This window comes from Chinchilla lanigera, unplaced genomic scaffold (assembly GCF_000276665.1).
Source record: "Chinchilla lanigera isolate Chin_1 unplaced genomic scaffold, ChiLan1.0 scaffold00011, whole genome shotgun sequence".
Classification (NCBI taxonomy): Eukaryota; Metazoa; Chordata; class Mammalia; order Rodentia; family Chinchillidae; genus Chinchilla; species Chinchilla lanigera.
Genome location: NW_004955412.1, coordinates 27,892,120 through 27,919,830, shown reverse-complemented (window position 1 = coordinate 27,919,830; position 27,711 = coordinate 27,892,120). Strand labels below are relative to the sequence as shown.

General features: G+C 42.2%; 1 protein-coding gene across 4 annotated transcripts in view; it reads left to right on the top strand.

Annotated features, from left to right (window-relative positions):
- The window catches only part of Kirrel3 (kin of IRRE like 3 (Drosophila)), a 566,099-nt gene that overhangs the window by 74,628 nt on the left and 463,760 nt on the right, over nucleotides 1–27,711 (top strand). Inside the window, exon 1 of one of the 4 annotated variants that reach the window (XM_013511051.1) lies at nucleotides 19,583–19,624. The exons of the other annotated variants lie outside the window; for them this stretch is intronic. The gene's annotated coding sequence lies outside the window, so the exon portion shown is untranslated. Of the gene's footprint in view, nucleotides 1–19,582; nucleotides 19,625–27,711 lie in introns of those variants that run through there. 4 annotated transcript variants of the gene reach the window in all.

Sequence of the window (27,711 nt, the reverse complement as noted above, 5' to 3'; positions counted from 1 at the left end):
CCATAACACCCCTCCCCAGTCTGCCTCATGCACTGCTCCCCTTCTCCATTCTCAGCTCCTCTTACTCATTCATTCCTTCTTCAGCTGTCTGTTCTTTTAAGCCTTTCAACACACTTGTATGTTAGATCCTAGGGTCACCAGCAGCCTGAGGAGTGTGGATCTCTCTCAACTACCAGTGGCAGGATTAGAAACAGAAGAGAAGGTACATCCACCAAACCTTTGCAAGGCCTTATAAGCTCCTATAAGGAGAGGACGGAGCTATGGAAAAAGTTGCATCTCTCTAGGACAAGAGTGTATGCACTTCCTTTCTGTTTGCCCTAAGAGCACAGTTGTTAGGGAATCTCTTTTTAAAAATTTCTCCCCCACCCTCCACCACACCACACACACACACACACACACACACACACACACATACACACATATACACACAGAGCCACAGTCATGCTCGATAGCCGTGCTGTTGGGGAGGGAATCATGCTAATAACAGCTTTTATTGTGAATATCAGAAAAGTAACCGTGGGGTGTTGGGAAATGAGAGGAAGCTGCTGGTGGAACAGGATGAGTACACAGTGGGTATTCAGTTAATCAGCACAGTCCAGCAAGAACAGAAGTGAGAATCAGCATGGGAGTTGCCATATTTACTTAGAAAGGCAAGGATTTTAATGGAGCAAAGCTGTTCCTTATCTTTAACATTTCTTCCAAATCACCAAACATTCTTGCATATGTTGTTTAATCTTGATTGTCAACTTGATTGACTTGAGAGAGACCTGCCTAGGAGATTCATAAAGCTCGCTTGGCTATGTCTGGATGGGTTTTGAGGACATGACCTTAGAGACTATATCTGGTCCCTGGCCCCTTCTTTCCCGGATATTTTCCTGTTATCTCTGCTTCCTGGCTGCCATAAAATGGGCAGCTTTGTTCTACTACATCCTTCTGCCATATTTCTGCCTGAGAGCTAGCTACCCATGGACTGAAACCTCTGAAACCATGAGCCAACATCACCCTTTTCTCTTTTAAGTTGTGCACATCAGGTATTCTTTTCCTAACAACAAAAAACTTACTAATACACTGCTGTTAAATTAGTACTACTCTGGAGCTGGTTTCTGGGAGGAAGCCAACAGAGCTGGAGAGTAGTCATGGGTCTGGTGTGTAAAGTCAAATATGTTCTAAGTACAAATGGGCAAACACAATAATGACATAGAGAATGAGTATTAGACTTTCTGTGTGTGTGTGTGTGTGTGTGTGTGTGTGTGTAAGAAGATTCTCTTTATTTTAGATCTCGATCCTTGTTTTATTAAGCAAATAATTTTTGAGTACTTCATAAATGCCATGTACTATGATGGGTGATGGGAAAAAAACCTATCTGAAAGTGTGAGCTGGAGAATTGGAAGACCTCATTTGTGCTCTAAAAGATCACTCTTTCTCTCTACATTATGGGAAGTGGGCATGCTAAAAGAGGAGATTAGAGGCAGGATAATCAGATGGCCAGATATATCCAGGTGAGAAATGATAGAAGCTTGAACTAAGAAAGATAAGGAGTGAAGGGGAAGGACTCAAGAGATGTCTGATCTGCCAGACATAAAACACCTATTTACTATTATCTGTTTCTGGTAAGCTACCATGACAAATGCCAAGAATAGAATGGATAACAATCTTTAAGAGTAAGAATAAGAAGCTAGTGATTGATTGGTCACAGAGGCTGAGAGAAAAAGAGACACCATGGAATGACACTCTGTGCTCTAGTTTGGACAACTGGGCAAAGGAGTCACTCAAGATGTTGGAATTTTGAAAAAGGATGAGGTTTGGAAGGAAAGCCAATAGATTCCATTTTGGATACATTGAGCTAAAATTGCTTAAGGAGCTTAAAATTTAAAAAAAAAATGTGTCTGGCAAATATTAAATGTATGGAGCTAGACCTAAGGGAGAAACTTGTTTTCAGATTATGAAAAGAATTTGGGTGGAAGTCTCAAGGCATACCAACGTTGAGGAAATGATCAAAACAAACAAACAAATAAACAAATAAAGAAAAAGAATCCACAAGGCAAATGAGAAGAAATTCCCATAAAAGGAGGAAGAAGACAAGGAGGTCATGCTGTCATGGAACCCCCAACAGGAGAGCAACCCTACTTTAGTGATGCAAAGACTGTCCAGGGATCTTGAAACTTAGAGCGATGAGGCCACTAGTGACCTTGGAGAAAGCTGTTTAGTATGAATGGCAGACATGACACTAGAAATCTGTGGGTTGTGGGTGGAGTTAGAGGTAGGAAATGAAGACAGTAAATATAAACAACCTGTATTAGTTACTTTTCTCCTTGCTGAAGCAAGATACCCAATATTCAAAGTTAAAAGAGGAAATGCTGATTTCAGCTCACAGTTTGTCGAGGTTTCAGTCCAGGGTTGGCTGGTTCCAAGGCAGGGTGACCTGGCAGAGGGGCATCACAGAGGAGAAACAGCCCATGGCATGACGAGCAAAAGGCAGCAAGCAATAAGCCTCTGTTTTTCTTTTATTCCATCCAGGTAACCAGTCTTTTGGGTGATGCCACCCACACTCAGGGGGACTTTTCCGTTATCCACTATGCTCAGCCACTCAGGGGCTAATTTAGTACCACAAATTCTTAACCCTGGTACCACAAACTCTAGATTCAGCTAGCTTTAAAAAGTTCCACCTATGAGTGCATGAAGCTTTAGAGGGACATCAAGATACAGCCTATAGCACAAACTTTTGAAGAAATTCAGTAAGTATAGAGAGGGGAAAATGGGAAATAGCCACATAGGAACAGAGATAAAAAGGAGAGTTGGTTGTTATTTCTGTCACTTTCTCATTTTTTTTCAAGGATAGGAAAAACTTGCCCTTAGTTTAGCCTTATTGAAGAGAAGGAAAGAGTAAAATGGATAGGACAAATTCCCCAGAAGTAGGAAGAAAGGAGATACACTGCCCGGAGAGAGAGACAAGCTTCTGCTGTGGTTTGGATTTGGAGTGAGTGTGCCTCCGGGGCTTCATGTGCAGAAACTTACTGCTCACTGTGAGGCATTAAGAGGGTAAAGACTTGATCTGTGAGGTTGAAAGATGGGGCCTTCGGGAGGCGATTAGGCTTACATAAGGTCCCTAGGGTGAGACTCATGATTGAAGTCTGGTGGCTTTGTACAAAGAGGAGAGAGAGAGAGCAGATTACATACACACCTGCTCCCTGTCTCTTGCTATGTGATGCCCTGTGTGCCTGGGACTCTATCAGCAAGAAGATCATCATCAAATGTGCCTCCTGAATCTTGGACCAGAGCCATAGCAAAATAAACCTCTTTTCTTTGTAAGTACCCATCCCTCATGTTATTTCATTATAGCAAGGAAAAATGTACTAATACAACCTTGTATAGGAACAGTTGTTACATTTTTCTCATGTCACAAGAGGAAGGGTAGAAAGGTTGAGTCTAAAATATAGATGAATGGCTTCAGTGTTAGGGTACTGAGGAAATACTTATTTGCTGGCTTTGTTTTCTCTGAGAGATCAGAAGAGATCATCTACTGAGAGTGGTGGTAGCAAAGACAGCAGTAAAGTTTAGGAAGAAGGAAGAAAGTTTGATTCAGCCTTTATAGGGGACGGAAGATGATCTGACCTCAAGCACAAAGGAACTGGGGCAGCATGGAGGGGCTGGTTGGTGTGGTTGCTCATACAACAAGTGGGGTTGTATTCCTCAGGGTTCTCACAGAAATAGATCCAATAAAGTATATAGATACAGGTACATGAGAAGGGATTGGTAAGGAAATTGGCTTAAGTGATCACACTTAAGAGGATGAGAAATTCCACGATATGCTGTCTGCAAGCTAGAGACCCAGGAAAGATGGTGGTGGGGCTTAGTCTAGGTTCAAGGGCATCAGAACCATGAGCATCAAGAGTGTGATTCTCACTCTAAGACTAAAGGCTTGTAAACCTGGGCTGCTGTGGTGGCCTTGGAGTCCAAAGGCTTAAGACTTGATGTCCAAGGGCAGGAGAAGAAAGTCCTAGCTCCCAGAATGTTGGAGAAAAAAGAAGAAGAGAGGGAGAGAAGGAGGCAGGGAAAGAAAGACAGAGAGACAGAAACAGACAGAGACAGAGACAGAAGAAAAGGGGGTATCTTCCTGGTATCCCCAGAAATAATGGATGCACCCAGAAATAATGGAAAATAATGCTTTACCAACTATCTTGACATTCTTTAGCCCAGGCAGATAGACATGTAAAATTAACCATCAAAAGGCACAATTAACTGATAGGGTGATTTTGTCATGTAATTCTTGCCATTCAGACCTATGCACAGGGAAGGCAGATCATGAAGTGACCTGGATCAATGGTTTTCTACAAAGTAAGTTAAATAGATGAGGGGGAAGTACTGAGGATGAGTGACAGACCACAGAGTCTGAACTGATTAGAAAAGGGCATGAATATAAGATTTCAATGAGGTCAAAATGTATTTTTCTTACAATATATTATGAGAAATGGCCTAGCACAATCAGAAAATTTAGGAGACTGTGAATATAAAATAAAACATGTGAACTTGTCATTTTAGAGGAAAGGAGCCTTCCAAAAATCCAAGTGGCCGCGGCAGCAGCAACAGCGGCAGCAGCAACAGCATCAGCGGCAGCAGCAACAGCAGCAGCAGCAACAGCAGCAGCAGCTGCATCTCTTCACAGGGAGACTTATTTAACTAGATCCCAAAGCCAGATCAAATGGACTAAATTCCACAGTGCCATAAGGACCTTTACATTTAAGGAGATTTAGCTGTACCTTTTTTTCATCGGTGCAATGATTTAATAGCATTATTATGGTGCTGTGAATTTATCTTTGTCTAATCAATAAGTCTCTTGGGATCTACAGCTGCAGCTTATGGTTATGAAAAAAGTGGGCATCTTAAAGGTAGAGTCAGCCAGGGGAGAGCAGAACAGACTGCAAAGACAATAAAGCACGGTATTTTAGGAGCATGAGTTTTGGGGTCAGATTTCTAACCTACCAATTTACTGTCTGTTTGACTTTAGGAAAGTTATTTAATCTTGCCGTGCTTTCCTCTCCACAAGAGGGAGAATGATAAGTGCTTCATGGGATTGATATGAAGATTAAATGATATAATTAAATGATAAAATTAAATGATATCATTATAAACACATTTAGCATCATGTCAGGCATGTGGTAATTCCTCAATAAAAGATATGATTAGTGCTAGTTGGTAGTATTGTTACTGCTTAAATTGGAAGGGTAAGTTAGGCTAAGGGACATCTCTGCATGCTGACATCCATGCCTGCACTTGCTGTTGCCAGCCTAAGGCCAGTCAGTCCCACATAGGTTCCAAATGGCCCCAGGCCTGGTCCATCAGCAGCTCCTGCTAGTCCTCTGTGGAATACTTCAAATCTGAGATGTCTCTGCAGAGACATCACACATACTTGTGCAGCTCTATGCTCATGCCCATGTCAAGGAGAGAGGGTTTCTCTTCCAGACCACAGGGACCTCAACTGGCTATGAATTCAAAAGACTTCTGTGTGACTGGCATCAGTAAAAGGAAGCATTCCCTGGCTACTGCAGCTTGAGCAATCAGAAGAACCCAATTCCAGCTCTGTGATCTACTCTAGTCAGAGAATCAGGCCCATCATGGATGTGTTGCTGGCCTTGGGTGGTGATTCGACATCAAGGACCTGGTTATCAATTATTCTAATTGTTATTCCTCACCACAGCCAGACTGCCAAGCTTTAAAGTAGTTTCCATCCTCCAGATCCATAAACTTGCCCTTGGCTTATTGAGCCAACCATGCTCATTTAACAGAAGTGATTTTAATTACTTAACAGGAACTCCAGAGAAGTGGAAGTGAAGAGAATATGCAGCTGTGATCAGTGTTTAACCAAGGACCCAGTATTCTCCAGTTTTAGGGGCAAAATACACATCACAGAGCTTTCTCCCACCTACAACACATGAACATCCACCCTGAGGAATTAGACTTACCAAAACCCACACAAGGCTGTGTCTTAATTCTGCAAATGTCACACATATTTACTACTTGGAAGATGTTAAAACCTTAGATGATGTTACAAAAAACAATTAATGTGTAACAATACACCATTTTCTTCCATCCGGAGTCAGAGAAATGTCCAACGTGTTTATAGTGGAAAGGCTTTACACACACTGCAATCACGGTGGATGCTTGGCATTCAACACAGGAAAAATTCTGAAAATTCAGAAAATATTCTGATGCTCTTTAGCAATATCTGCAATAGTACAGAAATAAAGAATGGAAACCCCTTTGTACATATTTGCAATCCTTAGATCATAAACTCCAGAAGGCAAAGAATATATCGTTATAGTTTTCTGTATAAATGTACCTATGTCCTGAGTTGATGATGACAGGAATATTTACACACAAATAGAACAATTTAACTAGTTAACTAAAATCTGATGATCACCCGCTGCCCCATAAGATTGCTTATCACCTTGTCAGAAAATCAGCAGCTCAGCTTACGAACACTTTCTTATCCTCGAGCTACTCGGATAGTCTAAAGCATGGCCATAAATATTAGACACCAAATTGTCAAAATAAATGAAAGGAGAAGTTTTGTGGTGTGGCAAGTCCTTCTCTTCTACTACTAAATCATGTTTATTTGCTTATTTGCAATTCACTGGATCTCCCCAGCATCCGGGATGCTACTGAAGCCCAATTGGACACCTATAGGGGAGAGGGAACAGAACTACGAGCGAGTAATGATATACATGTCCTCTGCCTCCTCAGCACTCATCTCATTCACTCATGTTGCATGTCCTTCAACTGCCATGCTGATAGCCTCTGTCTTCCCTCTGAGTGGCATCTATATCATCATGTGTAGCCTCATAATTCTAAGAATGCACAGAACTGGTGTCCTGGGCAGCAATAAACACACCAAATATCAACATGGAGTCTTATGGAAGCCCAGCTTAGAGCAGTGAGTCACAGAATCTAAATTCTGCCCCATGACCATAAGCTGTGTAATCACACACCAAGTGAAATAGGGAGTTTAGCATTTACCAGACACATCCAGGTATCCATGCCAAGGACAGGTAGTTGAGAAGAAGGAACAAAACCCTTACTGCTCTGACAACTTGTTCTCCAGAAACTTCACTCTGACTCTGGAGTCCATCCCTAAGTTTAGGAAATAAATGTAAAGATGCCAAAGTGAGCGTCCATCACCAGCAGAAACTCTTGTAGTCACCCAAATCTCAAACTGGACACCAGTCTGTAGCCACTCATCTGTTCTCACTACCCACAAAATTCACAACTGAACAGGGTTGTGTGCAAGGCCAAGTGGGTGTTGCAGTGCTTAGTGGTTTAGAAAGTGTTTTCTTATAGGTTTTTTACTTTTACTTCCTTTTTTCTTTTTCAGTTTTTTATTATGGTAAAAATGTGTATCACATTAAATTTTACTTTTTAACCATTTTTAAGTGTATATTCAATGGCACTAATTACATCCACATGATACAGCCTTCACCACGATCTAGTTTTAGGACTTTTTCATCATTCCAAACTGAAGCTCTGTCTCCACCAAACAATACTGTCCAGTAGCTCTTGGTAACTACTATTTTATGAATTTGACAATTTTAGATATTGTGTATGTGAGTAAGTAGAATCGTAAAATATTTGCTGATTTAATTTAGTATATTTTCAAGCTTCATTCACATTGAAGCATATATCAGAACTTTATTCCTCTTATGGCTGAATAATTTTCTGTACTGTGGCTGGCCCACATTTTGTTTATCCAGTCATCTGTTGGACCCTGGAGTTGTTTCCATCTTATGGTTCTTGCAAATAATGCTGCACTGAACATTGGCATACAAGTTACAAAATAAAAACTTGTGTCTGTGGATGGCCAGCTGTCCTTGTAGGAGCTACTACAAGAGAAGCAATGTGAGGGGTGGGGAGAAATCCTGTCTCCTTTTAATTATGCCTGAAGCTAGTGGATCAGGCATAAGGAGAACTGGGGGAGGCAGTCAGCTATATCACCTATGTAAACCTTCATTTTACTTTTACAAGTGTAAAACTGAGAAGGTTTGACCAGGTTGTCTCTAATGTCCTTTCCAGCTCCAAAAGCTTCATTCAGAACATAAGTTTATATTCAGAAAAATTCTAGTTTATATTCTTTCCAAATTGGAATGTACCTAAATTAGAACATTCCCTTCCATGATCTGTTAGTATGGCTTTTAGGTTTGATTTACTTTTTAATGAGCAAAATCTTCTGAGGTTGAGCCATGCAGCCTGACTTTCTATGTGGATGAGTTGCGTTTGGTACAGCCATGAAGTCTTAAATTACTCAGTGTCTCAGAGAATGGTAGGAAGCATTTGTCTCTCTTCTGTATCTTTGCTTTGCATTTGGTGAACTATAGCCTTAAACAGTGGTTCTCAGTGTATATACCCATGAGAAGCGGTACCCACACTGCCTGGACTTGGTAAATGCAGATTCTGACCCTAAACCTATTGAATTTACAATGTAGGAGTGGGCCTGGGCAATCTGTGCTTAGTAAATCTTTTAAGTAATTCTAATGCATGCTAATTCTTCAGAAACACTGTTCTGGAGGAAAATAGCACATGCTGAGAATCAGGTAATAGGAAATCTCCAGTTTGACCACTGATCAGCCATAAAGTCTTAAATTACTCATTCATTTCTGGGCCTCACTTGCTTTAAAAAGAAACCAGTGATCACCCTACCTTTGCTACTCACACAGAGTATCATTAGAATACTATTAATCAGTAGGTGTGGAAATGCTGTGAAAAGGTTGAATGTATTTTACATATGATTAGACTTTTATTCACTCATTCATTCATTTAACGAACATTGTTCATCATCTACTATGTGTCAGACACTGACCAAGTCTGGGGACACAGAATGAAAAGGACAGATGAGGTGCCTGCTGCCGTGGAGCCTAAATCCCAATGGAACCTTTATAAAGCATTTTCTTTTCTGTATTTGCAAATGGTGATATGATCCATTTTAAGACTAGGTTCAGATCTTTCAAGAGAAATTGAAGATGTGAAATGCTTTACCCAAAAGTAAGATCAGGCTGTGTCAAACGTAGCAAACAATAGGTTGACTACAGGGTAACGCAAACAATATCGGCTACCGAGACAGAATGTGTGAAGAGGTGTAAGTGGGGCCTTGCCTTGATGAGGACAGCAAACATGGCTGCCTAGTACTATAGGTCTAATCTAGCTTAAACACGGTTGCACCTTCATCATGTGAGCCAGTGAGACTAGATTCGCCTGGATAAAGCCATGTACCACATAGAACTTGTGAGCTCTTTTCCTGAACCATAGTAGGCCAGACCTCTACCATCTGAGACATGGAAGCAAAGAGAATTGACAAAGGTTTATTGGATTGATGGACCTCAAAGCACACTTTTAGATTGAGAGTTTTAACCCTTCACTACTATCATTGACAAGCAGCTGCTTTTTACTCTTTTGAATCCAGAGCTAAAATTCAATTTCCTAATTTTTATGAAGAGAAATGAAAAATGTGCTAGGGGGGAAAATAGTGGCTCAAGAGAGTTATTGGACTTCAAAAACTCTCAAAAATCTTTTAATGATTTAAGTGTAAAGGAATCAGAAACATACCGATGAAATTCCCCTTGATATCCACATGGTGCTTGCAGATTCTGAAGGGAAGACTCCAGCAATGAAATCTGCTGTTTTTTCTTTTTATCAAATTCAAACCATTTGAGATGCCTGTTGAACTCCAATATGGTGTAATCATATCTTCTTCATAACACTCTCTTTTCCCCAGAGGCAGAAGGGAAAGGAGAAGCCTAATTAAGGAGCATTGGTTTTTCAGGTCAGTCTTGGGGAGGAGTGTCAAGCAAGCTATGCCAAGTTGTTTGTGATGTTTACACTGACCCACAGATGTGCTGCGAACACACAAAATTAAAATATTAATTGTCTAATCTTGTGCTATTTTCCAACGTACACTTGGTGAGACTTGTTGCATGTGCAGTTCGAAAACAGTAAATTTCCAAGCTGTCATAATATTGAGGTCTCATATGTATTACTCGCTCTGCATAATTAATTGTAAAGTGATAATTTGTACACTAAGATATTTTCATTCAAACGTGAAAGTGAATGTCTCAGCATCTCTGCCTCAGGCTACCAGAAGAGAGAGTGCAGTCACATAGCCAGGCTCCTCCTCTCGGCTGGCAAGGTGAGTGGTAAATCTTCAGCTGTTTAGCCAAGGCGTCTGTCTGTTTTCAACCTTATCTTCCACCTTCCAGGGTTCGTCTCTCTTTGAAGGTTGTCCCCCTGTTGTTCTCCCTCTGGTGGGCACCCACCGTATCCCTGAATTCTTCAGTCTCTATAACTCTTCCTCGTGCAGATTGTAACAGTAAACACTCTGATTACAAAAGCCGTACCTCATCATTCTGCATCTCCCAATTTGCTCCGTGGTGATGTAACATTGTTCAATAGGTATTTATTTGTTCGAATCTCAGTGGGTACAAGAACTCTTTCTCTCTCATTCATGTCACAGTAGGCTGTGAGTTTACTGTGACTCTATTCTGTATGCCTTTTCATTTGAGAGGGCTGGTGGCAGGAGTTGCACTAACTGACACCATTCTTTGTCATGACAGAGGGCAGAAGTGGCTAAGCCAAATGAGACACTTGCATTCAAAGCACTATGTAGCATGCAACATATTCACTGGTACTTCAGTGACAAGCAAGTTGCAAAGCAGAGCAGAGGGTCACACTAGCCTGGCAAATATCTAGGGATAAAACGGCCATAGCACTGCTGACCCATGCTCCTGTAGGTAGAGGGGGTGAAGTCTTCTTCATGAACTTGGACTAATGTGCTGCCTAGTCATATGCACCTGCATAGCACATGTGAGGTGACAGTGGCACAGAGTACCCCTCGACTGGGTGTCCCTCATACCCTGCATGAACTCCCCTCTGCCAGGCCACACCAAATGCCCCTCAGTCAGCTTTGGTATGTTGGCATCTCCCCACTCAGATGCTGCCTCCCAGAAATCATTCTTTGAGCTTCCAATAACAGAAATGGACTCCATTTGGTTAAGCATTAGAAATTTTGTTGGTCAACATAAGCTGAAGTCCAAAGCTAAGCCCTGTTCAGTGATGGCAATATCCCCATTTTTCCCCATTTTTTTGCCTGTCTTAGCCCCTTCTGTTTTCAGGAGTGACCTTTTTTCCTAGACTAATAGCCTCCATCATGGCTGGAAGACAGTGACCAGCAGCAACCTAGCCAGGACACTTCTGCTGTCTTACATCCAATGAGCAAGAACCTGTGGCTTTGCATTCTCTTGCTTAAGAATACAATTAATTTCCTTTCAGCAATCTCTGCCCCACTCTAAACCAATCACTGAGCTGGAAGGAATAGCTTTGAAATCAATCAGGCTCACCCAGGAATCTCATTATTGCTGTTGTTCATTGAGAAGGAATGGAATGGGTTCAAGGAAATGAATCATATTCCCCAACAGTGTTTGGAAAATGTTATATTACCTGCAGTCATTAGTGATCCCAACTATTTAATGGAGAAAGGACATCAGAAGAGATGGAAGAGGTGAATCCATCCATCCAGCCTCTGCTCCAGATATTGGAGAATAGTAGCATTCTACTCTTTGGGTAGTTAAGACTGGTGGTACACTCTAAATTTCACCTGCCTAACAGCTACTGCTGTTAGCTACATGTGCTTGGCTGAGCGCCTCTTCAAGGGAGCTGGTTTCCTAAAGCATTGCCTCTCTTGGCTGCTTTCAGTGACTGGTGCACCCCAGATGTCCCAAGTCAGCACCCCATCCTGTGTCATCACAATAAAATAGCATTGCTCATTATGATAATGAGTGGCTACTGTGGCCAAGGAAGCTCATCACTAGGTTCTATCATCATAATAAGTCCCCCTTGGCTACACTTCACCTGCCATGCCAGTGGGAACTGAGGGAGAGGCTGGTAATTAGGTGGATACAGCAGGTTGCTTTGTGGTGCCTCAGACTGGAAACAAAAGCCCCAGAAACATAATGAATGGCAGAGCCAGGAGCCCCATAGTTACCCAGCATGGCTTCTAGAAGGAAGGCAGAACTCTTCTTTTTTCCCCCATTCATCAGGGTCTATTCCAAACTAATAGACAGGATGAGTTATTCCTATCTTCCAGCTCATGGTGTGTTGCTTGTTTTCTGTGTGTGCACAGAGTGAGAGGTGCTCAGAGTGAGCACAGGGGTGCTGAAGGCAGGGACTGTCAGAGTGTTAAATCTTTACCTGAGCTTGCTGGAGGAGGGTGAAACAGCAGGGAGTAATTAACATAGATTGAAGGGAAGGGGACAGGTTCTGGTCCAAGGAGGTGAAGGGACAGGACAGTGTGGGGAACAAGGACTACCTGGGCACATAGGGGCAGCATTTGCAGGTACCAGGAGCCATTCTAGGCCTGGTCAGCTTGTGGGAGGCAGGAAGCATCTGCACATCTCCAGGGAAGGTGGCCATGCTATGAATTACTTGAACTTTTATTCTACCTTGTCTTTCTGGAAGGAAGGTTGGTCTTTGGCTGGCTTTGCCAGGGGCTTGATGTCCTGCTAAACTTGATTTAGTTCTTGCTGAGGATCTAGGTGCTGATTTAGGACTCTATGTATGTGTGGAGCTGGCAGCAGCTCTGCAGTGCTTCCTTCCTAATCTCTGCTGAGCTGTGCCAGAGTTCTTATTAATACATCCCGTCACCACTGGGCTCCAGAAAAGGCACGGCCTTCCCTCCTCTGATAGCCATGGCCAGCAAGGCCGTAGAGGAAATGTAATGGCTGGGCAATTTTCAAATGCGAGCCCCTGCTCTGTCTCTGCCACAGAGTACACATTGGAGTGGGCCATCTGGAGACTCTACCGGCAGATGCACTGGCGGCTTCCCTCTGTCTGCAAAATCTCTATTAGGTTTTTTAATTAGACAAATGTCAGTGTTTTATGCAGGGTGGGAAACTGTTTTCCAAGTTTGACAACAATGCCATTTTCAAAGGATCTCACCATGATGACTGCCTTTTCTTCGCTTGCCTCCTTCCAACCTTGTGTCGCCTACTTGCAGAGGCCAAATCTGGAATATGTAATTGTCACTGTCATCAACCACCCTCTCTCCCTCTGTCGTCCCTTTGAGCTTCATGCTTCTTGTTGCTTCCCCTGCCTTCCAACCCATTCTATTCAGGGACACTCTCTCTTCCATGGAAGATAACATGCGGGAAGAGACCCTGGCCAAGGGCAGCTACAGGGGGATGTTATAAAGCTCACCCTTCCTTCTTCCTGGCAATTGGAGCATACTGTCTTTTTTGTGATGCTAGGGATTGAACCCAAGGCCTTGTATTTGCCAGACAATCACTCTACCCCTGAACTACACTCCCAGCCCTTTTTAAATTTATTTATTTGGAGACAAGTTCTCACTAAGTTGCCCAGCCTCAGCTCAAACTTGCAATTCTCCTGCCTCAGTCTAAGTAGCTGAGATTACAGGCGTGAGCCACCAGGCATCACTCAGAATGTGCACCTTCCTGTCTTAGTCACTGCCAAGCCCAAGGTCCTGGTCCAGAGTCATTGTTGGGCTTCTGTGCCACTGACCTCCCCTGCTATCAGGGATGGACAGTGGTGCTGCCTTTGCTACTTGTGTGGGACTTCAGTGTGGAGAGTTCGGTTCACTCCATCAGAACACACACCCCATTTCCTTGGCAGAGGGCTGTGTTGTGGCTAACACAGAATAGATTCGTTTGTTGGGTTGTAGACCCGCCCGCGATATCAGTTGTTTTGTTTTGTTTTTTTTTAATCTTCAATAGCTGAGAAACTTGCTCAGTTTCCTTACCCATAAAATGGGGATATTATGATTTATTTCATAGGATTGTTATGAGAGTTACCTTTGGAAACTCTCTCCCCAGGGAACGTGGACTGATTTAGTAAGCTCTGTATAAATAGTGGCCAGACTTTTCATTAGAACTACCCACACTCTGAACTGTGAGTCTTGCCATGAGTCTTCCTAGATCTTGCTGTGCCCCTTGTTGACCACAGACAAGCTACAAGATCCTAATCAGGAATTTAAGGCCTTTTCCACCTGCCAACTCCTAGCACCAAATGGCCTAACTGTTCCTAGGTGGAGTCTTCTCTGCAGCCAGCCAAAGTGCCCCTGGGCCAGTGCTGCCCCTTGTAGATGGATGAGAGCCTTCCTCCACCCAAGGGGCTGCATGTCCATCGCATTCCCTCTTTTTCTCATAAGCACTCAAAGTCATCTCCCCACGGAAGGTCTGGGATTGGTCTTTTCAAAGCCCTGGTACCCCTGGGAGGATGAGATTGAGCCATGTGTCACCTCTAGGTGAGTGAAAACGCTGTAAAGAAAGAGATGTCTGGTGATAGACTCAGGGCTGCGTTAGGTTTGTTGCTTTGAGTTCAGATAGACAATTTAGGTGGATTTTAATGACTCCGAAATGTTTTATCTTTTACAACCCCTGGAACTGCTGCTCCACAACCTTAACAAATTGCCTGCTTCCCATCCCTCGCTCCCTGTCATCTTCAGTTAATACAGGGTCCATTAGGAGTTGAGAAACTTATTATTGCAATAAAAAAATATACCCTATCCATATCACAGACCATATATCTGAATCTTGCATAACACCCTCCCAGGGATTAATCCATATCTTAGCCAAGTGTTTCACAATGGCAGTGTTTCAGCCCCAGGCACAGCCATTTCCATGAATGCTGAGAAGTTAATGGCAAAAGGTCAATGCTGAGGGCAAGGTCCCGTCTCTCTTGGGTTTATGGAGAGCAGAGGGCATTTCTCAGGAGATTCCTGGCCTGCTAGAGCGGCGGAGCACCCCAGAGGCCAGTGTCACTGTGACCTCATCCAGGGGAGCCCATTGTCCTTCCATATTATCCCTGGGGTGCATTTCTGAAATCAGAACACCAATTCATCACCAGGGTTGAGTCAGCACTCAGCATGTGCTGGAGGAACAGGGCACTGTCTCCACTTTGTGGGTACGCAGAGTGCCAGCTTCCTACCGGGTCAAAGATGGAGAAACACAAGGATGATGGCACTGAGTCCTGGTTGTCTTACTTTGGTGAAATGTCAGGCTAGTGAAAAAGTTCAACTCATCCCTTGGCTGCATGCCTATGACGTAAAGTCCTAGGCTGGGGCTCAGGTTTGAATGCCACCTCCCACAAACTCCTTCCTCCCTGGCCCCATACTTCCCTGCTCACCATGGCAAATTTCTGATCTCAGTATGCGTGCCCTGCCCTCAGGGATGCCTCCCATGTCCCCTGAACCCCTTGTGAATGAATGCTGGTCAAGTCTCTCTCACTCTTTATTGCCATGGTGCTCTGGGTTCTTTATAGTGCTCATCCCAACGGTAAGTACATGCATGTATGTGTGTGTGTGAGAGAGAGAGAGAAAGAGATTCTTTGTCCAATATTCATCTCCTTATAGGTCCCATAAAAGTAGGAACTACCTCTTTTTTTTAATCTCTTGCAGAACGCTCAGTTTCTAGTGTAAGAGAAGCACTTAAATACTTGTTGGCTAAATTAATGAATGTGTGATTTTGAGTAAGTCGCTTTTCTCTTGTGGCCTTTAGTTTTCTAAACAGCAATAACACCAACACTTGTAGCATGTTTGTGCTATATTATGAAATACATTATATAATTATGTTTAGCTTTCAAAACAATGCTCAGTGAGGGTCTCCTGATGTATGAGAAAACTGAAGCACAAAGAGGCTAAGTAACTTGCCTAAGATCACACCACTCGTAATGATGGATTCTGATTTTTAAAACAGGTATGCTTCCTTTGGATGGACAAAAAAATCACCCTAGTTCTTGATATCTGTGACTTAGAAGCTACTGATTGGAATGCCTACCTAGGTTCATTTATTGGATAAATATTTACCAAATATCTATCATGTACACTGGAGATATAGCATTGAACAAAACAAAGATCTCCACCTTCATGGAACAGACATTCTGATGGAGTAAGGCAGCATGATAGCAAATAACAGCATTTTCAATACTGATAGGGCTATGCATAAAAGAAAGCAAGGAGGAGGCTTGGGGAGTCTGGGGGGTGGGTGTGATTTCATCTGAGCTGGTCAAGGAAGTCACAGTGAAAGGGGACATATGGTAAAGGTTTGGTTGGACCCAGGAGCCCACCAGGCAGATACTGGAGGAAAAGCAGCCTGAGAAGGGGGCAAGAAAGTGCCAAGGCCCATGAATAGGCAAGGCCTGCACTTGGTGGAGAAGCTGGCTCTCTTGTGATTGGAGCAAAAGGGAGGACAGGCTGCAGGGCAGAAGCCAGAGCCTACAGGCTTTGTGTGCACTTCTGTTACTTTATTCTCATTTGCTACTTACAAATCCCACGCATCTTTCGCATTAGAAAGGGGAAGGTATGTTCACCTTTGTATCTTCAGGATTTAGCCCTGAGCCTTGCTGTAGTTTGTATTCAGAATCCGTTTGAACAAACTGTAGAAGGGCCCCACTAGTTTTTCTTTTTGTAAATTTTGTTGCCAGACTTCCTTTATGCTTTTCAACCTGTTCTTTTAGCAAAAGGCTCATCGCCTGACCTTGCTTCAGCAAGACATCTTTTCTTATCCTTCCTGTGTTATGGGCCATTGGAAATGATCTTGTCTTTCAATTTGCTGTCTATTGAAGCCATTGTAAAGTGTTGGGGGAAACTGACATTCGTTGATGAAAGTCAACCTAACTATATTTGACATGGATAGCAATTTAATAACCCACACACCCCTCCTTTGACTGGGCTGCACAGGGCATCTTCACAGTAGGCTTGGGAGGTACCTGGAGCTCAGGTGCACTTACTGTGCTGGATCATGGAGGGCCTGAGGAAGGAGTTAAAGGGCACTTTCAACCAGGAGAAAGATAAGTTACACTTGACCATATCTCAGTTAGAAATTCAAGCCCTCCAACAACAGTAGTCTTGATACCATGTGTTGATTGACTCATCATTGTGTTTCAGGTTCCGCGAGGAGTGGGTTGATGTGTAACGGGGAGGTATTTTCGTTTGACAGAATAAGGAAGCAGAGAATTCCTTCCTGGGTTTACCTCCTTTGTCTCTTTGGATCTCCAAATAATGAACTTCTCTTGTTTTTCTTCTATCCAATGAATGACTGAGAGGAGGGGTGTGTGGGTTATTAAATTGCTATCCATGTCAAATAAAGTTAGGTTGACTTTCATCAATGAATGTCAGTTTCCCCCAACACTTTACGATGGCTTGGATAGCAAATTGAAAGACAAGATCATTTCCAATAACCCATAGCACAGGAAATCACTCTGACTTTTCTTTGTGGACCTCAGAAAGGCAGTACCATCCACAGTGAGCCAGAGCAACCATCTCAAAAGGAAACCAAAAACAGCTTACACTTTAGGCTACAGAGGAGAGCGTTAGAGACCCTCAGTGACTGTAAACTTCAAGATCAAATTTGTTTTATGGTGCATGCAATTCACACCTTTTTAAAAGTCTATTTTTAGTTCCACACATGGTGAGAAGCAGTGAACAAAAATGAGATTTTCTACTGCAGGAGAATCTTTGTCCATTTATCTGATGGGAGAAGATAAAAGTTACTGAACAGACACCATAGTGAAATAATTTTTACGATCTTTTCCATCTGGTAGGGACTGTGAGGTGTTTCTTTGGAAATAATCCTGTTGTCGATGCAGACAGTCCCTTACTTGAGATGGTTTGACTTGGAATTTTTCAATTTTATAATGGTGCAAATGCTATATACATTCCCTTGAAACTCTACAATGAATTTTGTTTATTTTATTTTATTTTATTTTATTTTGGTTTTTCTCCGGTACCGGGAACCGAACTCACGACCTTGCGCTTGCCAGGCAGGCGCTTTGCCGCTGAGCTAAATCCCCAGCCCCATGAATTTTGAATTTAGGTCTTTTCTTGGGCTAGTGATTAATGACACAATTCTCTCTCAAGATGCTGCACAACAGCATTGAGCCGCAGCTCCCAGCCAGCCACAGGATCGCTAGGGGAAGTGACCCACGCTACATTGTGCTGTGTGACTAAGCTAGGGTGTGCTGGAGGTTAGGTGTGTTAAATGCATCTTTGACTCATTATATTCTCAATTCGTGATGGGTTAATTAGGACAAAATCTTATTATAACTCAAGGGACATCCACGTTTTCTTTTCCTGAATGTCCTCAGTTTCCCTTTTAGTGTGTGTGTGGTGCTGAGGATGGAACTCAGGACCTCGAGCGTGCTAGGCACGCACTGTACCACGGAGCCATACCTCCTAACCCCTCTCTTAATAACAGACCACATATCTCAGCAATTACCCCGTGGCTGCCCCCCTTTAAATATTTCTCGTTAGCTAGATAAACAAACAACAGAAAGTGCCTCTGTAGCAGTACAAGGCAGGATGGTTTTGATTTCTGTGGCTGGGAGCTACATCTTTGAACATCCTGCCTCTTGCGTGGTCAGCAGGCAAAAAGGGGGCCATCAGAAAGTCTTCAAAGGCAGTGGGGATCGTGGGGAGAAAAGAGACTTTGTGTCTGAATGAAGGATTCGGAGAAGAGCAGGACGGGGCCAGAGCCTGCTGTCGTGTGATGGCAGCCTGGGGCTCTGCGCACCTCCCGGCCTTGAAGTCAGCCTGGCATTTTGTTCTACAAAGCATCTGCTTCCACAGATAAAATGATTTTTGACCTGGAGACCTGAACTGACAACTTTGTAGACAAACCCCAAACAGAATGGCTCTCCCTCTCAATCAGTTTCATTTCTGGCATGCATTCTCACTTTGCAGCACCAAGAACTCTGCACTGCTGGGTGCAGAGAGGTTTGCAGCACTCTCGGGGGGGCCACACCTCCACACAGCCTACCTCTAGTGTTAACCATCAGCACCAATGGACAGTTAGCACAGAGGACCCTGTGCCATCAGGGTGTATGGGCCATAAGTCTGTTTCACCTGCACCTCTGGTATTTTTATAAAGAGTTCACAGCCCGTCAGATTAGACAGTGATGAAGTGCCTTTAGCACACTGACACACGCGCCACTACAGAGTGTGGACGTGGCTTGTGATGGGCTTGCATATCGCAAGAAGGACTGGTCTGATGAACCTACAAAGCAAAGCCTCCCTCCCTACCCTCTGATCCCTGAGTAGTGAACAATAAATGCCATGAATCACCTCATGGGCTCAGAATCTCAGTGAGAAGAACAATATAGAAACGTCTACCTAATGGACGATGTTTTGCCAGCCTGATGCATTGCAGTTATTCAGGACTGTTTACCCCCTAATACCACTGATTAACTGATACCCCTAATTAACTGAGAAAATAAGGAAGCCAAAGTTTAGGGGATTCCCTTCATCTCATAGTAGGGATCCCCCCAGCTTGCAGCTTCCTGTGGAAAGATCTGTTTCGCTAAAGAGTATGAACCACCTCCCAGTCAGTCCCCTGCCTGTTCATGGAAGTGTGCTGGACTCAAGCTAAGCCCTTCAAGGACACAAGCCTCTGAATTAAGCCCAGATCACCTTGCAAGCAGAGCCATATGGTATAGGAGGCTCCCTCACCATTGATGATACACAGTTGTCTTATCATACTTCGCAGATGCCGGGTCTTCTGTTACAAACCATGAAACCACCCCGTCTCTCCAGAAGTGCTTTCACCTCTGAAGCACTGTCACAGATACCCATCTGAAGGTAGATTTTTATGCTACCCACTGTTTCTCTACCATCGCCACCACCACCATCATCTGTAGTCAATTATTTATTATATACTTAGCTATTCTCGGAAGTGTCCTAGATACCTTCAAAGGATATGCACACAGTATCTATTCTCCGGTGTCTTCATGTCTCAGAGGAATAGCATTCATGCTTGTAGATGCAAAGAGAATGCTACAAATATTTAGTGAACACGGGGTAAAAATAGATAATACAAGATTAAATATGTACATTATGCAGAGCTCCCCTCTTGACCTCCTTACCCCTAAGCTATATCTGTGTTAAGCAGTAGTAGGAACAGATATTTTTCTTGGTGCAAGTAAGAATAGTCTTATAAGACAGATTATTCCTTTTCCTGCTGTCAAAAATGTATATTTAAAGTCTTCAGTATGAAACCATCAGTGGCTGAGCTAAGAAGTGTTTCTAAGAAGTTTTAAGGAAATGCTATTAGCAATGGCCTCTTATTCATAAAAGGTGTTGTGGCCGAATGTCTGTTATATTAACATTGCTTCAGAGCAAGTTCCTTTTGTCAGTGGCAGTATCCCTACTGGTAATCAGCATGACTGGAGTCAGAGTTGTAGAGAATATCAAGACACAATTTAACCAACAATGGCAAAATAGCAAATAATCACAAGTTGGGGGCCTTTGGCCATAAAAATACAGACATTTACCTTGAATGTCGATTTAAACCATCTAGTTTTTGTACCAAATGAAGCTTGAAATGTATCATCTGAAGCACAATGTCCAAATGATAAAAACAGTCCTAAAAACTTTACCTTTGTATTAGGAAGAAGCTTCAAGGGAAGTAGACCTCTTAGAACAAGGAGGCTTGCTCTATGCTATCTTTATAAAATCATACCGTTTTAGAGTTGAAAAGTACCCTCAGGGTCTTGTAATCTACCCTCCTCTCAATGCAGAAATTCCCGCTTGCAAATTACCCCTGGCCAAGTTTGAAATGTACAGGGTCACCTTGTAGAAGATTCCTTCCATTCCAGCGTGAACCAAGGTCTTTTGCAGTGCTGAGTAACTGAAGCTAATGTGAACCTACCAAGCACAGTACTCAAATCACCCAGCTCCCTAGAGGGACTAGCAGGAGAACATTTAATATCGTAAATTTTCTTTGATTTAGGGCCATCTTCTTATTTTCCAGCCAGAAAAACACCCATTGTTATGTTGACCTATTAAGGTGATTACAGAAAGTGTTGGCGGTCCAACATATCTCATTTTCATCCTTGCCAGCCTCCTGCAATTGCAAGCTTCTCAACATGCCATAAATCCAATAGACCGAATGTCTCTAGGAGCTCGGTAAAGAGGCCACAGCTTTTTTGTTTCCACTTAGGCCAGGGTTTGGGGTAGTAATAAACTCAGCAGTCAAGTCCAGAAATGCAATAATAGCGGGAAATGAAAGAGGGTTAGAGGGGGGAAAGCAAAGCCAGAAGAGTGCTTAGCTCTCCTTGCTTTGCTGAGTTTTCAAATTCATTAGTAACCTCAATTATTCAATTCCTCAATTTTAATCTCTAATTAAACATTGCCACAGACACTGTATCTATAGAGGGTTGAATTTAAGTGGCCTCTTTTTAATAATTGTGCAACTCTGATCCCTGCGTTGTTAACCCAGAGGGAAAAAATTATATTAAAGAAAAAGGAGGAAAAAAAGAAAGGAAAGAAAAATGTGGGTGTCTAAACTTCATACCAACTGGTAATTGCAGAGGGATGTTATTTTTCCTCTAAATATAGCAAAGATGACTACAAGGCTTCCAGCATTTTTCTGTAATAATTTCTTAAATCAAAAGCATATTTGCTGATGTGAGAATGCCTTACCACAGCTATTCTTTCTACAATAATTAGACAAGCAAGAGACCAACAAGCAGGTACAATATGTTGTCGAGTGAATGATACTGGCTTTTGCTTATTTCACAAGGTCATTTTTCCTTTTTGAAAAATTATTTAGGTGAACTCATGCAATAAATATAAGCCAAGATTTTAGTATTTTGATAATAGGATTTCTGTTTATTTTAAAGAAATCTTCCCTGAGAGGTGTGGGTACATCCACGTGGCCTCAAAAGGAAATGTGGTAGGTAGTGGGGGGAAACTGAACGTAAGAACTCATATCTTCCTTGATCTTCGCTGGGTAAGAACAAGACTATTCCATCATGAATGCTGGAAGATAAACGTGCCCTAGTGCTAACTCAGCATTCTGCCCTCTTCCCGGCACACTGCCCTGTAGTTGTCAATTCTATCATTCTATTAATCACTTTACTGTTACTAGGACAAAATACCTACCATACACAACTAAAATGAGAAAAACTGTATTTTGGCTCAAAATTTCAAGTTTTAGCCTATGGTCTGTTGGCTGCAAGGCAGAGATGATGTGGAAGAGGAAGGCTGCTCAACTCATGACAACCAAGAAGCAAAGCAAGAATGAAAGAGGTAGAGAGAGGAAGGGGCTGGGAATGGAATATACCCAGTGAACTTTTCCTTGAACAACTAGGTCCCACTTCCTAGCAGCCCATTCAGCTGTGAACTCATCAGTGAATGGATTGATCCACTGATAATGCCCTTATGATTCAGCGTTTAGGCCACCTCTACACATTGATGCATTGGGGATAAAGCCCTAAATATGTGAGCCTCTGTAGACTGCATTCACCCCCTCCAATGGACTTTGGAGAAAGTGGGGTGGGTGGAGTATGCCTTCTCTTTATGAATCCACAGGAATTAGCACTTGCTGCACAAAGCAAATACCAAATAAATGTTTATGAAACAGAATTACAGCATTAAGGTGGTATATTATGAGTACATTCTTTTAAATTGCCTCCCATAAAGCTTTAAATGAGTTTTATAAGAAACATACATTTTCAAGTCATAAACGAATACATATTGTATAAATATATGTATATATGTATTTGCACACACATAGTTCAAATAGATTAATTCTGTAGAAAGAATTAGAATGAGTGTAAGCCAGAAATAAAGGGTGGGAGCCCCTTTCTCTATAGCACACACAAAAGTATATTCCATTGGGCCAGGATTTGGGTCTGTTTTGTAAATTACCTAGACTCCTCTCTACAGTGGGTATTTTCATGCTAAGGTCAAAAACACATCTTAGCTTGATTGACTGATCAGCCAAATGAGCCCAAAGTCCTATGCATGCTCCAGGTTAGTGACACAAATGGAGCAAGACTCTGAGCACCTTCCTGGCTGAAGGGTGACACTCAGGAGCCAGGGTACACGTTGCAGACGCTATAGCAATGGGCAGTGGGAAATACTGGTTGTTCTTCTATGGAAGAGGAGAACACAAAGCCTGTCCTGTTGCTTCTGCGATATTCTAGACTACAGTGGGATTAGGGGCATATCCCTGGCAACCAACTGATATCACTTTGGCTACAAACTCTAGGGTGACATCAGTTCTAGGCATATTCATTCATTGTTCTTTTTTTTTTCCAAAGAGGAAAGCCACTTCTTGAATGAATGTGTATGGAGCACCCTCCAGAGGCCTGAATTTGATTGAGGCTATGAATGACAAAAGGAATTTTTCAGTCTCTGCTTTCAAGATAGTTCCACCTAGGTAGAAGAGGTAGAAGAGACTTTAGAAACCCATGTTCAGGGTTAGTCGTTAGTGTTTTAGCATTGTATGTGATAGCTTTAGACCCTCAAGTTGTGGATTAAAGAGGATAGTGAGTCAGATGGTTATATGGCAAGAGCTTCTGGCTCTTCAAAGAGCTTCCCATCCAGCCACTATAGTCCCAGCCACCAGTTGCGCTTCTCCTGTCAATAGCCTCCTTTCCTGCTGATGGAATTGCCTGTGTGCTCTCTGGCTCCTCACATTGCCCTCCTGAGAGAATGTAGATGGATTTGCTGAGATTGTGCAGATTTTTCAGCCTAACAGCTAACTGTCTTCTTTTCAAGTAGCCCCCGCTCCCTGAGGAAAAGGGCACAACTTCTTGTTGCAAGGGTGACATTGACTCCTTTGTCAGCTCTTCCTACAGAGAAGAAAGAGGATGAACACTAAAAAGAATCTTTAACTTGAAGCAGGTGTCACAAGCTGGTTAGAGTCAATGATCTGGAGTCTGGCTAGAGGGCCCAAATTTTAGTCTTTGTCATTGATTTCTACCTTGAGTCTCTTTCTAGATTCCTAGCTCCTCTCTCCTCCTCTCTCAACTCACCCTTTTTCTTATAGTTCCTAAAAATTATCAGTTCCTTGAGCTAACTTGTAACTGTTTTGAAAGTGTCTTTAAATAAAGGCAGTGCTTTCTCTCAAATGGAATATGTTGAAAGAACCCAGCAGCCCTGAAGATATACAATCAATACTTCACCTGAACCATTGATACCCTTGCCCATCACTTAAATATCATTACAGGAAAGATTTCACCGAGATCACGGCACATTATATACTTTAAAGTTTGACTTTAAAGGATGCCTGGGCTTTGCTGAAAGGCATTAGTAATGGAATTCTTTATCTCTGAGCTTAATTTATTCTGAGGAGAATAGGGCCATTATCTTAAATCTATTTTTTTCCAACAGAGAAAACAGGCCTCAGAAGTCCAGCACTTATAAAGAAATCATTGTTTAATTACCTTTTTGTTTAACTCTTTTCAGAAAGAAGGAAACGGACATGCATTACTGGAAAACGAGTATGCATTCCTACCAGGTTGCCTTCAACACATTTTATAGTGATTTTTTTTTTACCCTTGCTCTTCCTATGCTTTTGGATTTCTCAGATGTAGTCAAGGAAACCTTGTAGTGGTTTTGACCCACAGCTGAATCCCTTTTCACTGTGATCATTGGGACCATTTTGGTGATGAAGGGGTTTTCAGTATGAAGAATACAAAAGGGATCCATACCTGAAGGGGTAATGTATCAGTAATATTATGTGCTACATGAATGTTTAAAAATAAAATGAGTTTTTACAGTAAGACACATTGCCACTAATTCCCCTCAAAATACCCTGCCTTGCTTTGAACACATCTACCACATCATTCTTGCCACTTTCTGAAGCAGCTCTGAAAATGCTCCTTCTTTACAGAGTAATCAATAGTAGAATGAATGCAGCTGCGGAGAGCCATCCCACAGAAAGGCTTACAAACATTATGATGTCTCCTCATCCATGTTGTTCACCAGATCTGGCACTGGGTGACTTCTGGTTCTTACCTAAAGTCAAAATGTAACTTTTTGAGTCACCTGAGGACATCAAGGCAGCCATGACAGCACAACTAAAGACTCTTACCAAGGAGGACTCCCAGAACTGCTCCAGAAAGTGGTAAGAGCTGTGAGATAAATATATTTGAAGCAAGAGGGAATATTTGAGGAGAATCAAAGGCAACATGTCTTTCACTCCAATCATTTAAAAAATTTAAACATTCACATTTTTCAGTCGCACCTCATACACAATTTGCTGTAAATCAGACACCTGAGAGCTGCATGTTGGCACACATGGAGATAGACACATTCACAATTAGCTTCTTGAGCCAGATTATGTGTCTCCTTTCTGCAAAACAACTGGTTAGGAAAACAGAGAAAGCGATCCATCAACTAGCTATGTCTTTAAAAAAACACTAAATAGCAAACAATAAATATGACACTGTGTTGCTTTCTCCCACCAGCAAATTTGCTTAGTTAAAGAGTGATGTTAGCTTTGTAGAAAGAGATCTGGGCACTGAATGAATCTCTGACATGCTGCGGGTCTAGGACCTCCTCCAGGGTCTCCTTGCTAGCTTTCATTCTGACATGTAAAAGTCAATCACTAGGCTTCCAAGACACGTTTTGGGCCGGGTTTGTGGATCACTTGTGAACTAAATGATATTATGCCCAATTGTTATAGGACTTCAGGGGCAGCTGCTTCACTAGCTTTAAGTTTAATCAACCTCCTTTCTCTGCTCGCTCGCTTGATCGCACCTTCACTGCAGCTGCTTCCAAAACATCAGCCCTAGGACTCATCTGGTCTGATTTGCAAATGATGAGAAGGGCATAGCTTGCAGACATTGAGGGTGACTGCACCTTGAGGATTTTCATCTCCCACTTACATTGCTTCAAGTTGGTTAGATTGAAGGGGAAAAGAGGGCACCATTATAAAGCAAGAGCAGGAAGCCAATCAGCTTTCCACATCTGGTTTTCAACTCTTTCCTGTCCTTTGTCAGGTAGGATAGGTGACAGTCTTCTTTTTTTTTCCCTTCCTTCATTTTTTCCTGCTATCATCAGAGTTTGTGTCTAATGATTTACTGGATCGCATTTTACAGGTCCAAATGACTTTACTGTCCTCCATTCACTTCTGAGCTATCTTCATGTCTACAAAGAATGACAGGCTACAAAGAATTCAGGCTGGCTCGTGTTTTGATCACCCTCTCTGAATGATCATTATACACAAGTCAAGAAGCCAGTGCGTTTCCTAAATTAGATAGATGATAGATAGATAGATAGATAGATACATAGATAGATCTATAGGCAGGAAGTCACCTTACAAAATTGTCGTGGATCTTCTGGGGTTTTTCCATTCTTAAAAGTCAGTTTGTCATAGACTAATTGGCTTCCAAATTCTCTTAGCCTGTATTACCTGCAGTTGTGAGGACCTCAAGAACAGAACAGGAAAGATCTTCCCTGGCCTTTAAATCCCTCATCATACAGCATTCCCACTGATTGCACCAGAAGGCTCAGCGGACTGTTGGAAAAGAAAGCCTGGACTGTAGCCATCAAAATCACCACTTATCTCGGCATTTATGCCATGTTCTGAGTTATGTGCTATTTTAAAAATTGAACATAAACTGCAAAGACTTGAGACAGTCATATTTTTCAACTATGGCACATCACCACCCATCTAAAAAGTCCTCTTTTTTGGTTTGCTTTTATATTTTCCACTTTTATCCTTGGTCCTTATTCCTATTTCCTTTCCTGTAGTTCGTGGGTGACTTGTTTTAATATGACTGATGTATGTCATTTAATATAGATGCAAAGTATGTGGCATTTCCACATGAATTATTTTAATTTACCTAAATGATAGTGTGCTACAGATATAATTCTCTATCTTCTTCCACCCAACTCTAGTTTTAGTAATTGTTTATGTTGTTAGATATTTTCCCAGTTCATTGTTTCTAATTGTTGCAGCCACAATGTCTTATTTATCCATTCCCTTTCCATGAATCTCTGCCTTGCTTCTAATTCCCAGTTCCTGTAGGCCCACATGAGAATCCCAGCTATTATACCATCTGGTAAGATTTCTGTGTCTTAAGACATGTGCACACTTAATTTCATTAGGTACCAGTAAGCATACCTACAGTAAATGAGCAGTTCACATTCTCATTCATGGGATTTTAGTTTCCCCACATTTACCATTGATTGGCATTCAACATATTTTCTAATTCTTCCTTAGCTCACTTGCATAAAGCAGGGCTTTATTTTTATTTTTATTTTCATTTCCTTTGTCACTAGTAATTTTGATCCTAATTCTTTACTCACAACTAGAAGGGAAGCTGTGTGGTGTCAGGGACTAGAATCAGGGCAAACATAACCTGGAATTACCTGAAATAAAATGCTTGGCTGGGGTTAGGAGTGTAGCTCAGTGGTAGAAAAATTACCTAGCATGCACAATGTCCTGAGTTCCATCCCCAGCAACACACACACACGCACATGCACACACACATACATGCAGAGGCTTGATTCCTAAGGCACTTGGCCAAACTTCCCAGCCCACACAATGACTGCTAAGATTTTGAAGGAACTCAGAGTGTTGGACACATGATGACAGCCCAAGCACCTACCCCCTGTTCCCAAAGCAGTGGCAAGATTGTAGGTCCTGCCCGGTCTGAGCTAGCACTACAGGTTCCGTGCATTGTTGGCTGTGTACAGCTTCACTTGGTTTAAAGTTTCTATCAAAGTAGCCCACAAGTGCCATCTTATCAGAGGATCAATTTTATATCGGAGGGTCATTAAATTCTTTTTTATGAGAATAAAATGGGCTTTTGCTGCTGAATGTTGTACTGCCGCTCGTCCGAAACTGGAGATGAAATCAAAGTGGAAGAGATTTAACCAAATTATCTGTCTTCAGAAAATAAGCTCTGCTGCAAATGTATTTTTGA